This window comes from Stegostoma tigrinum, chromosome 14 (genome assembly GCF_030684315.1).
Source record: "Stegostoma tigrinum isolate sSteTig4 chromosome 14, sSteTig4.hap1, whole genome shotgun sequence".
In the NCBI taxonomy this organism is placed as follows: domain Eukaryota; kingdom Metazoa; phylum Chordata; class Chondrichthyes; order Orectolobiformes; family Stegostomatidae; genus Stegostoma; species Stegostoma tigrinum.
Genome location: NC_081367.1, coordinates 29,156,205 through 29,168,464, shown reverse-complemented (window position 1 = coordinate 29,168,464; position 12,260 = coordinate 29,156,205). Strand labels below are relative to the sequence as shown.

General features: G+C 39.9%; 1 protein-coding gene across 1 annotated transcript in view; it reads left to right on the top strand.

Annotated features, from left to right (window-relative positions):
- Positions 1-3,312: 3,312 nt before the first annotated feature.
- Positions 3,313-12,260, top strand: part of si (sucrase-isomaltase) — a 169,185-nt gene continuing 160,237 nt past the window's right edge. Inside the window, exons 1-3 of the mRNA XM_059651067.1 lie at positions 3,313-3,404; positions 5,973-6,116; positions 10,449-10,563. The gene's annotated coding sequence lies outside the window, so the exon portion shown is untranslated. The remainder of the gene's footprint in view (positions 3,405-5,972; positions 6,117-10,448; positions 10,564-12,260) is intronic.

Here is a 12,260-nt window from a genome sequence, read left to right as displayed (position 1 = left end):
GGATTAAAGTATGAAGAAAGTTTGTACAGGCTGCTTGTACTCACTGGAGTTTAGAAGAATGAATCTTATGAAACTATAGAAGGGATGTTGGGAATGTTAGGGTGGATACTCGGAAGATGAGTACTGTTCTGGGGAGTCTAGAACTTGGGGATACAATTTAAGAATGGCCATCCTGTTATGGGGTTCCGAACTTGAAAAATTATTAAGAGGCCTTCAGGAAAACAGGACAATGAGCGCTTATTCGTTATGTTCATTTGGATAGGACATTTTCAGACAGAAGGATAAACTCACTCTGTTGAGGTACATAACATCTTCAATCTTCATACAGATTACAGCATGCATATTACAATTTCTACATTTCAATATCCGTGTGTCGCATATTATCTTTCTTTCCCATAGTCTTTATAAGCATTATCTGTTCCTCACCAATCATAGCTTTTAGCTACTAACCTTAACAGTCTGGATGTCTTGTTTTCTAGTTCCCACATGCTCAGATAGCTTTGCTTATTAACAAGTATACAGCTACATTTTTAATACTTAACTATGTTACCTTTTTCCTCCCTTTTAAGATGGTGATAAGGAAAATTTTTTTTCTCTCTAGGAGTTCTTAATCTGTGAAATTCTCTTCCTCAGAAAGGAGGAGGATGTAAAATTTAGCTGATTCAAGGCAGTGTTCAATAGATTTTTAATAGACCAGGGAGGAGTCAGGACAGCAGACAGGAAAACGGATTGAGACCACAACAAGATCATCCATGGCTTGACTGAATGGTGGAACAGGTCTTACAGACAAACTTGCCTAATTCTACTCCAGAGTCCTATACTCCTGTATTGCCTTGTTGTTTCCCATAGGTGGACATAGAGGGAGGGGAGAGAAGGGGTTCACTTAAAGAAGGGTGCAGATGAAATCTAAGAGGTGAACTTGCCAAGGCATACTCTCCTCCCAGTCTCCTGAAATTTCATGGAGAGTCATCAGGCAGCCAGTCACTCTTGGGCCTACTGAAACCCTTCAGAATGTTTTGCTTGACTCCTGACCAAGTGATCATGCTTTGTGCAGGACTAGTGCAGCAAAAATGTCAAATCTGCAAAGAGAAAACATCAAAAATCACTCTCTCTCTCTCTCTCTCTCTCTCTCTGTATCCTGTGATGAGGAAACACAGAGTCGACAGTAACAGGTAGCTGGCTTCCTTATACCTTTCTCTGCAAACCCCACCTGAATGGGCAATAAAAAGCCATCACAGGCATTAAAAGGATGAATTTTTAAACAGTGACTTAAACTGAGTTTTGTGAAAAAAAATCTTCTGTCAATATCAAAGAATTGACAGAAAGAGAAAGAAAACAACACATCTATCCTGGGAGATCCAGGATGGTGCTATCAAACTGTGTTTTTGTTCTTTACTGCATGCTCCCTTTCCCCTAACTCTGAATCATTTAGCTTCTGCATTTCTACGTGCCTTCCATACGTTGTAATCCTGCTAACTACGTCAAGCTATTGTCTGATAATAAAATGTGGGGCTGGATGAACACAGCAGGCCAAGCAGCATCTCAGGAGCACAAAAGCTGACGTTTCGGGCCTAGACCCTTCATCAGAGAGGGGGATGGGGAGAGGGAACTGGAATAAATAGGGAGAGAGGGGGAGGCGGACCGAAGATGGAGAGTAAAGAATATAGGTGGAGAGAGTATAGGTGGGGAGGTAGGGAGGAGATAGGTCAGTCCAGGGAAGACGGACAGGTCAAGGAGGTGGGATGAGGTTAGTAGGTAGCTGGGGGTGCGGCTTGGGGTGGGAGGAAGGGATGGGTGAGAGGAAGAACCGGTTAGGGAGGCAGAGACAGGTTGGACTGGTTTTGGGATGCAGTGGGTGGGGGGGAAGAGCTGGGCTGGTTGTGTGGTGCAGTGGGGGGAGGGGACGAACTGGGCTGGTTTAGGGATGCAGTAGGGGAAGGGGAGATTTTGAAATGGTGAAGTCCACATTGATACCATATGGCTGCAGGGTTCCCAGGCGGAATATGAGTTGCTGTTCCTGCAACCTTCGGGTGGCATCATTGTGGCACTGCAGGAGGCTCATGATGGACACGTCATCTAGAGAATGGGAGGGGGAGTGGAAATGGTTTGCGACTGGGAGGTGCAGTTGTTTGTTGCGAACTGAGCGGAGTTTAAAATCTCCCCTTCCCCTACTGCATCCCTAAACCAGCCCAGTTTGTCCCCTCCCCCCACTGCACCACACAACCAGCCCAGCTCTTCCCCCCCACCCACTGCATCCCAAAACCAGTCCAACCTGTCTCTGCCTCCCTAACCTGTTCTTCCTCTCACCCATCCCTTCCTCCCACCCCAAGCCGCACCCCCAGCTACCTACTAACCTCATCCCACCTCCTTGACCTGTCCGTCTTCCCTGGACTGACCTATCCCCTCCCTACCTCCTCACCTATACTCTCTCCAAATATCTTCTTTACTCTCCATCTTCGGTCCGCCTCCCCCTCTCTCCCTATTTATTCCAGTTCCCTCTCCCCATCCCCCTCTCTGATGAAGGGTCTAGGCCCGAAACGTCAGCTTTTGTGCTCCTGAGATGCTGCTTGGCCTGCTGTGTTCATCCAGCCTCACATTTTATTATCTTGGAATTCTCCAGCATCTGCAGTTCCCATTATCTCTCAAGCTATTGTCTGGTGAGAGGAAATAACGCAGTCCAGATGCTGAATTTATCATTTACCTTTCATTAAGCAATATTGGCAGGAGCCAAAGAACAGACCGACATCTCTCTTCTGACTCTCAAAACAATGGCTAACAGTGTGCTTATTTTGTATTAAGGTATGATAAATCTCAGTGTTCTTCTGATCCGAATGAGTCAAGAAGTCACATTCAAATTTGCAAACACCTTTGATACAATATCTATTATTGGCCAAGAGTCCATCCATCCTCATTCTTTGCTGCTTGCCTAGCCTGTTAGTCAGGCTTAACCAACTCCCTGAATGCCCAGGCATCCTTGTGCTGTCTCAGCCTTGCTGGCGAGGATCCATTTACTCCCTATTCTTTGCTGCTTGCCTAGCCTCTTGGTCTGGGTTCACAAACTCCCTGAGTTTTCCAGATATTCTTATGTTACATTAACCCTTCCATTACTATTAAAAAATTATAAACACGCTGATACCCACAAAAATCTGAGGAGAAAAAAAACGAATGACAATTTTACAGGGTGTCCACTCCAAAGTATTTTGGCCTAGTAATAGATAAATACATGAAAAATGGCTATGTTGCAGAATGTCTAACTGACTTTCTAATTCCAAAATTCTTCTGCATACACAGAGGCTGTTGGAATGATCTATCTTCCTGGAGCTACCATACTTGGCTAAATTCCATTTGCTTCAGATGGTGGAGTAAACTCCAAGAAAAATGTCTTCAGAAACTCTGCATGAGAGGTAAAGATGGCTTTTTGTGGGTTTTCAACTCATATTTTGGTGCCTTTCAGACAAATTTTAAATTCTGTTTCACTCTGTTCAAAAATGCAATAGTTTTATTCACTCACCGACTGAGCTCAGTGACCGCACTCCCTGAAGGTTTCCCTGTTCCGTGTAGATGCAATATTTTTTGTGTTTGTACTGAATTTCTTTTCCTTAGCACAGTGTCATTCATTTAAAAGTAGAAGATATATTTCTGTAGGTCTACATAATCCTTTTTAAAAAGTTATAATTGAATCATAAAATGTTGACCTCAGTATGAGCCTCAGTAAGACTTTTGATAAAGTCTCACATGGTAAGGTGATTAAGGAGGTAAAAGCCCACGAGATTCAGGGCAACTTGTCAAGTAGATCCAAGTTTAGCTTATTGGCAGAAATAAGAGAGAGATGGTCAAAGCATGATTTTGTGCTTCGATGCCTGCGTGCCTTGGTGTACCGCAGGGTTCCATTCTGGATCCTTTCCTGATTGTTGTTAACATGAATGACATAGAGAATGAATGTAGAAGTTGTCATCAGTAGGTTTGCAGATGACATGCTAATTGGTGGTATGGTAAATAGCAAAGAGGAAAGCCATAGACTAAAGGAAAATACAGATCGGCTAAATAGCGGTAAATGGACTTAAACCCAATAAGTGTAAGGTGATGAATTTAAGGAGAACTAACGACGCAAAAGAGCACACATTGAATAATAGCATCTAATTGGTACAGAGGATCAGAGTGACCACGTTCACAGAGTGATTCATCGATCATGAAAGGGAGCAGGACAGATATATAAGATGATATGTGGGATATTTGCCTTTATTAGTCAAGAACATGGGAGTTATGATGTATGAAATGTAAGTTTGGCCACAATGGAATACTGTGAGCAGTCCTGGTTACTACACTACAGGAAGGATTTGATTACATGAGAGAAAGTGCAGACGAGATTTATCAGGACATTAGTTGGGCTGTAGCGATCCGGCTATGAAGAAAGGCTAGATAGGTTGTGGCTGTTTTCCTTGGAATATGGAGGCTGAGAGAGGATTTTATTGCGGTGGGCAAAGTTCTGTGGGCATAGGCAGGATAGATTGAGTTAACCTCTTCCTTTTAGTAAAGTGGTCAATAAGCAGCAGGAACTGTCTCAAGGTAAGGAGCAGGAAGTTGAGAGGAGAACTGAGAAAAAAAGATCAGTCAGAGTGTTGAGAATACCTGGAACTCACTAGCTGAATGGCTGGTCGAGGCAGGAACCAACAAGACATTTCAGAATGATTTAGTTGAACATCACGTACCAACCCACCATGTACACGGCAGATACTCATGTGACTCAGCCAATATTGTCTCTCCCATATGCTGTAAGGATGCCCCAAGACATGGTATATTGGTGAGATCATGCAGACACTATGACAATGGATGAATAGGCCCCGCACAATAATCAATAGATGGGAATATTCCCTCTCTCTTCAGCGGGTCAAGGGCATTCAGCCTCCAATCTTTGGGTAAGCTTCCTCCAAGGAAGCCTTTGAGATATTCAACAATGCTGAATCACTGAGCGGACACTGATAGCTAAGTTCTGAACCCGTGAAAATGGCCTTATTCATGATCTTGAGTTCATATAGCACTACGTGTGACTCCACCGCACTGTTCTACATCTGGAAACCCTTCCTCACTGTCCTGTTTTGATAGCATCACCTTGCTAAATTGTTATGATCTTTGTACCTTAATTAGCTTGTACGGTTTTGGATTACTTATTACTTTGGTTAGACCCTCGGCATACGAACTTTGAGTCCATCATGTTATTCCAGTCATTTAGTGTGTCTCCATTTTCATCTTTTATTTATAATTATCCCTTTGCCTCATTTAATTGGTTTATACATCATCCTTTTATTTGTTATTCAGCTGTTGACACTTTACTCACACTGTCTGACACTTTTGATCACCTGCAGAGACTTGTTATTCAATACTCCACTCGAACCATTTGTACAGTCTTTTGATCTCCCTGCCCTTGATCTGTCTGCCCATAAATTTTGTGTCTGTGCCACCCTCTCACTTCACCTGATGAAGGGGCTCTGCTCGAAAAGGTTGTGATTTCAAATAAACCAGTTGGATTATAACCTTGCGTCATGTGACTTCTGACTTCATTAAACATGAATTAGCCAAGTTTCTTTAGTCAACAAGAAGTAGCAGGCTTATTTCCAAAATAAACTTAAGATAAACTTAAGATAAAGAATTTATTGACAGTTTCAAAGCACACACACACACACACACACACACAGAGACACACACACACACACACACACACACACACACATACACGCGCGCGCGCACAAACTCTCATACACTCACACACATACACCCCTTCAAAGCAAAATTGAAAATTCTGCAGAGTGTTAACTTTATAATACATTAACCATGTAATAATTAAACTCATGTTAAAGGTGACATTGTGGTTGTTTCAAATGTTTTGATTTCAAAGCTCTACTGTAGCCATAAGTTGCTGACACTGGATTGTCTTCCTGGAACGATTGTAACTGGCTAAATGCCACTTGTTTCAGATTGTGGAGTAGATTCCAAGAAAATCATCAGGAACTCTTCCATAGCATTAAAGATAACCCCTGCTGTGTGTTCAGCTCATTCTCCTTTGCTGAGAGAAGTTGAAAAGAATGAGAGTGAGGGCAGCAATAGGCTGTTGCTTTCAGGTAGGTGTTAAATTCTCTCATGCTGTAATTCATAACTGCTCTTTGTATAGTTGCAATTTTGCTGCTGTTGTACACAGTGCATTTTTGTTAGCAAAGTGTGCTTTCTCTTAAAATTCAAAATGTATTTGGATGAGCTACAATTTTTAAAAGGTGATATTTAGACCATCTCTTCACAACACAACCTCGTCTAATCGGTTTCAAGAATTTCAGAATTCACTGAATGCTTTTTAGCTAATTTAGCTCCAATTTCCAAAACAATCTCTTCTAATCTGATTCCATTAAACAATCATTCGTAACCTCTTAAGGCACATGATCCCAAACTTTTAAGTGTAATAGGGTTTCATGTGCTTCAGTTACATTCATCACATTTTCTATGGTTAAACCTTAATTCCTAAATCTAAAAATTATATACTAAAACACATGGAACTGTGGCCTATACATTCACAATACAGAGCTGTAGGGTTTTCAGACCTTTTGAGATTGACAGTATATATGATTTTTGCACTTTTCAGTTGGATCACAGCCATTATATAAATAGCTCACTTTGGAGGTAAGTGTGGGAAGGAAAAAGTCATGAAGGAAATAAGTGGAGAATGATTATAGGTGAGAGAGAAAGCAGAAAGATGAAACCATATCCAAAAGAAGCTGAAAAAGTCCAGAAAATCATTTAAAAAGATCTATTACAGCCCAGAGTTCTGGTTTCCTAACGTATATTTTTTAAAAATATATATTTATATATTTAAAATTTCTGTATTTTGGCTTATTTGTACATATACTGGAAGATCACACAGAGCATTGCTCATAGTACTTTGGAGAATGCAAACTTTTGATATTTTGCTCTAATTTTGCAAAGTTCTGCTGCAACAGTGTGAAATAAGAGTTTGTGTTGCAGGTGAGACAAAACCGACTTTTATTATCAAATTATTGCAGTCAGGTCCTGTAATACTTTTCACAGCTTTAACAAGAGGTCTGCCTATTTCATCCAGAGTACCTGTATAAAATGCACCATTTTGGGTCAGCAGTGCTGGCCTAATTTGATTATTTGTCGAAGCTAAGATGAGGTTGAAGTGTAGCACTTTCTTTGCAGTGTGTATTTATATCTGTTTTGATTATTTTTGCACATTTTTAACATACGTGTTAATGGCTTTTTGTACAAGCCTTCAAGCTTGTTAAATAACTCTTCTGTAGCATTAACAATTATTGCGGCAAAATGAATTGTAGCTTTCAGCTTTAAACAGTGAGAGTCCCATTGGCAGTTCCCATTTTACAATATAAATTAAATGAAAAGAACAAATTCTTGCGCGAACAATGCCATCAAATTCAACAATATGTGCAGCAGCAACATGTTCACTGCTGTTAATTTGTTAAGTGATGTCTATACAAACCTTGCTAAATTGAAATGTCAGTGGCAACTAGCGATCACTGCTGATAGCTGATGGACAAAGTGGGCTGAAAAACTGATTTCTATAACTGTGAAGATCACCATGTCATTGAAGCAAAACGAAGAACTGTGGAAGCTGAAGATCTTCAACAAAAACAGAAATTCCTGGGGAAACTCAGCAGGTCTGCCTGTCTGTGAATAGAAATTGGACTCAATATTTCAAGACCAATAACTCTTCTTGAGACTTGAGTTTCTCCAGCAATTTTTGTTTTTGTTTCACCATTTTATTAATCCTGTGGGGGAAAAATGGAATGTTCCAAACCATCGCATTTGACAAACAACAGGCAAGTAAGCCTTTAGTTCAATTTTTGCTAGGGGAAGCAATTTTCCAAAAGGCAAAAAGATATAACTGGAGGTTACATGAATCCAGAAAGCTTCCAAAGAGACCATGAGGACATAAGAAATAGAAACAGAAGTCGGCCATTCAAACTACCAAGTTTGCTCTGCCATTCTATGATCTGGTAATCTTCAACTGCATTTTCTTATCTTTTCACCACAACCTATGATTTCCTTTCTGGTCATTTCCTTCAGGATCCCATATCTAAAACCATTAAAACCAGTGTAATGTACAAAATGCCATGCAAGGACAGTAAGAAACACTAAGAAGGTCAAACTGGAAGAAAATTGACAATACAGATACATAAACACCAATTAGCAACTAAGAGACATGACCAATTCTCGCTTGTCTAGCTGCACACAAGAAAACAGGGACACAAATTCGACTGGGACAATACATCCATAATCGCACAAGCCAAACAATGACACAGCATGCAATTCCTCTGTACCTGGTATTCTAACTGGAACTCCATCAATAAACATATTGTATCCGACCTTGCGTACAAACCACTGAGACACAGAACCAGAAGTGGTAGCAAGCACACAACAAAACTGAAACATATAAATAACAAAGGGAACAGAACACCAACACTTCACCGGAGGCGCACTGATGATGTCACCTAACAGGGTGACGAAACATTTGCAACCAAATCTACTGCCTCAGCGAGCATGTCTACAACCTCATCCACAGCACAAGCAACATGTATTGCATAGTTTTGGCAAGATTTCTCTATTATACCAATTTGAAATAAGGACTTCCCTATTACCTACTGAGCTTAAATGGTACTTTATTGTGATTTATGCACAAGGACTCCCAAACCTCTCTGTGTTGCTGCTTTCAGAAGTTTTTCTCCATTTAAATAATATTCAGCTCCTCTGTTCTTCACATTCTCCCATACTATATTACATTTGTCAAAGTTTTGCCCACTCACTTAACCTGTCTGTATCCTTCTATAGCTTTTTACCGTTCTTCACACTTATTGCCTTCTCACCTATTTTTGTGTCATTCGCAAACGTGGCTGCAGCACATCCAAGACATTTATATTTACTGTAAATAATCGCGGCATTAATCGATGTGTTACTCTACTATTTAGAGGTTGCTTTCGTGGAAATGGAATCCTTATCCCAATTCTCTTTCATCTATTAGTTAGCCATTCTTCTCCTCTTGGTAAAACTTTACCCACAACACCATGTGTAATTCTCTTAATAATCAAATTAAGGTGCAGTACCTTATCAAACACATTTTAAAAAAATCAAATACATTACACCTACTTGCTTGTTAGCTCTTCAAATAATTCAAATAAGTTTGCCAGGCATGATTTCCCTTTTATAAAGCTATGAAACTCTCCAAAATTCAGACTTTGTCAATTTTTGGTAAACTTCAGTCAAAGGAATTTCACACTGCACTCTGACAGTATGTCAAAACGGATACTGTCCTACCTTTTCCTTGCACCCATCATTCTCAATGGGGCTGCTAAGGCTGCAGAACTGTCAGTGCCCTGATTCAATGGGCCCTGTGACTGCCAATTAAAACAAAACAATTGACAAAATAAAAACCAAAAGAACAGTGGATGCCTTAAATCAGGGACAAAAACAGAAGTTGCTGGAAAAGCTCAGCAGTCTGGCAGCATCTGTGAAGAGAAAATCAGAGTTAACGTTTCAGGTCCAATGATCCTTTCCTGGAACTGACGGTAGGCGACGTTTTCTCAGCTACCATCAATTCTGAGGAAGAATCACCGGACTCAAAACGTTAACTCTGATTTTTTCTTCACAGATGCTGCCAGATCTGCTGAGCTTTTCCAGTGACAATTGAGAAGATTATTTGCATGGTTCATACCTGGCCAGCGTGTGGGCTTAAGGAGTCGTATGGTCAGGATGTCAAGATTTACTAATTTCCAGAAAATCCCAGCCAATGCGTCTGTAATGAATAGAGCCTGCAGCATTCCTTGTGTTACTTTTCTTTGTGGACTCATTGGGTATGTACCAATTTAGTGACAAAACAGTGCCGATTAGTGCAGATACCCACTAGAAATTTGGTTGAGCCTGGCAAAATTCAAGATAATGAAATAAACTTAAGTAGCAATCTAAATGATGTCAATCATTAAAGGAGCATGAATTAAAACAGGAATTAGAATACAAATGTTAAAACTGGGTAAGTTGTATGACTTGCCTTTGCAGTGACACTTTAAGACTTTGTACTTTAAAAATAAGGCATATTTTGGTTACAAATGTACACAGAAGTCAATGTGTTCAGCATAATTAAATAATGACCTTTTAAAATATTGGAAGATTCAAAGGAGCAACCAACATTTAACCTACAATAAATACTTACCATTCAATATGCAAACCGATACACTCCCACAAAGTAACACTAGCGTGATTTTTCACATTTTATTTACACAATTTATGATATACTAAACTTATGCAATATTTTAACTTTATATCAGTGTGCCTGAGTCCAAGGAGCCAATAGATATATGTGAAAAGCTACTTATGATATGTTGATTATCTCAGTGTGCACTTTCTATCTAATTAGTTACTTATCAACACTTCAGCATTTATAGCAGGAGGTTTTGGACAAGAATCAAATTAGAAACAGAAGGTTCCTGATCATCACCCGGTATCCAGTCCTACTGAACAAAATCTAACAGGAGGAAGGTTTTACCAAATGTAAGCGTTTATCTTTGTTAACTTTTGCTTTATTTATAAATTTGATCTTTCTTTCAAGCCTTTATCTGCTCAATATAAAGCAGAAAATGCTGAAAATTCTCAGCAGATATCTGGCATGGGAAAGTTAATGACCTTTCCTTGAAACTAGGAAAGTTCTAAACACGATAGGGTTTTAGCAAGTACAACAAAACAAAAGGGAAGTCAGCATTGCAGGAGGAAAAAAAAGTAAAATTAAATGGTGAAAGGTTTTATAATGCAATAATTAAGGAAACAAAAGAGGAGGAATGAATGGCAGAATAATGAACAGGTGCCATCCAAAAGCAAAAACAACCAGAAATAATGTGTAAACTCAATATGGGCATCGATTTATAATCTAAATTGTTGAACTGAGTGGGCCCAGAAGGCTGTAAACTGTGATCAAAACATAAGGGATTGTTCCTCGAGGTTATATTAAAATTCTTTACAATATTGTAGGAGAATGAAAACTGAGAAGTCAACATGAGAGCAAGGTGAGAATTATAATGGCAGGAAATCAGAAGCCCAGAATTGCAGACTGAAACAAAGTATTTAAAAACAAACAGTTTTCCAACCTGCGTTTAGACTTGCCGGCCGTTGAGTAAACTCCATTGTGAGTATGCAGTACACTAAATTGAAAGAAGTACTGATAAATTGCTGTTAAATCTGGAAAAAATGTTTGGCTCCTTGGTAGTGAGTAGAAAGGAGGAAGACGGACACGCATTGCATCTCCTGTGTTTGCTTGTGGACTGTGTGGTGATGCCACAGCTGCTCAGTCGTTACCACTGCTATCTCGAAAGATCCAGGTTTGATTCCAGGCTTGGCTGGCTGTCTGTATAGAGTTTGCACATTCTGCCCATGTCTGTGTGGGCTTTCACCGGGTGCTCCTGTTTCTTCCCACAGTCGAAAGATATGCGGGTTCGGTGAATTGGCCATGCCAAATTACCCTGTAGTTTGCAGGGAAGTGTAGGCTTGGTGAATTAATCATGGTAAATGCATGGTTCTGGGGATAGGATGGAGTAGGTCTCGTGGGATGGTCTTTGGAGAGTTGGTGGAGGCTGGATGGGCCGATGACCTCTTGCAGCACTGTAGGATTTCTATGTTCCATAAAGTGGTTATCTAACCAGTGTTTGATGTCCCCAGATCGTTCCATATTGTTTGGAGGAATATCTCAGTGAATAAAGATCAAATTTCTGGTTTAAAGCTAAGCTTATCATAATTTCAACAGTTCTCAACTTCTGTATGTACTCGGCATTTTTCATATGTTATTGCCTTGAGAACTATTTTGCTATGTTACAATAAGAGCTTATATTGATATGGAACCCTTAATATAATAAAATGCCCCAAGTTACTTCACATTAGCATTTTAAAACAATATATAACACTGAGCCATAATGAGGAAATATTACATCAAATGACCCAAGGTTAATCAAAGGCGTAGTTTTTTGAGAAGTGTTTAATAGAGAAAAATGAGACCAGAACTTTTGTTTAATTTGTTAATTATGGGATGTGGGGCAACAAGCAAGGTCAGCATTTGCTGCCCATCCCTGGCTGCCATTGAGCTGAATAAATTGCTGGACTATTTCAGGGAGAAGTTAAGAGTCAGTTATATTGCAGTGAGCCAGATGTCACATCTAGGCTAGATCAGGTAAGAATGGTAGACCTCCTCTTCAAAAGGGCCG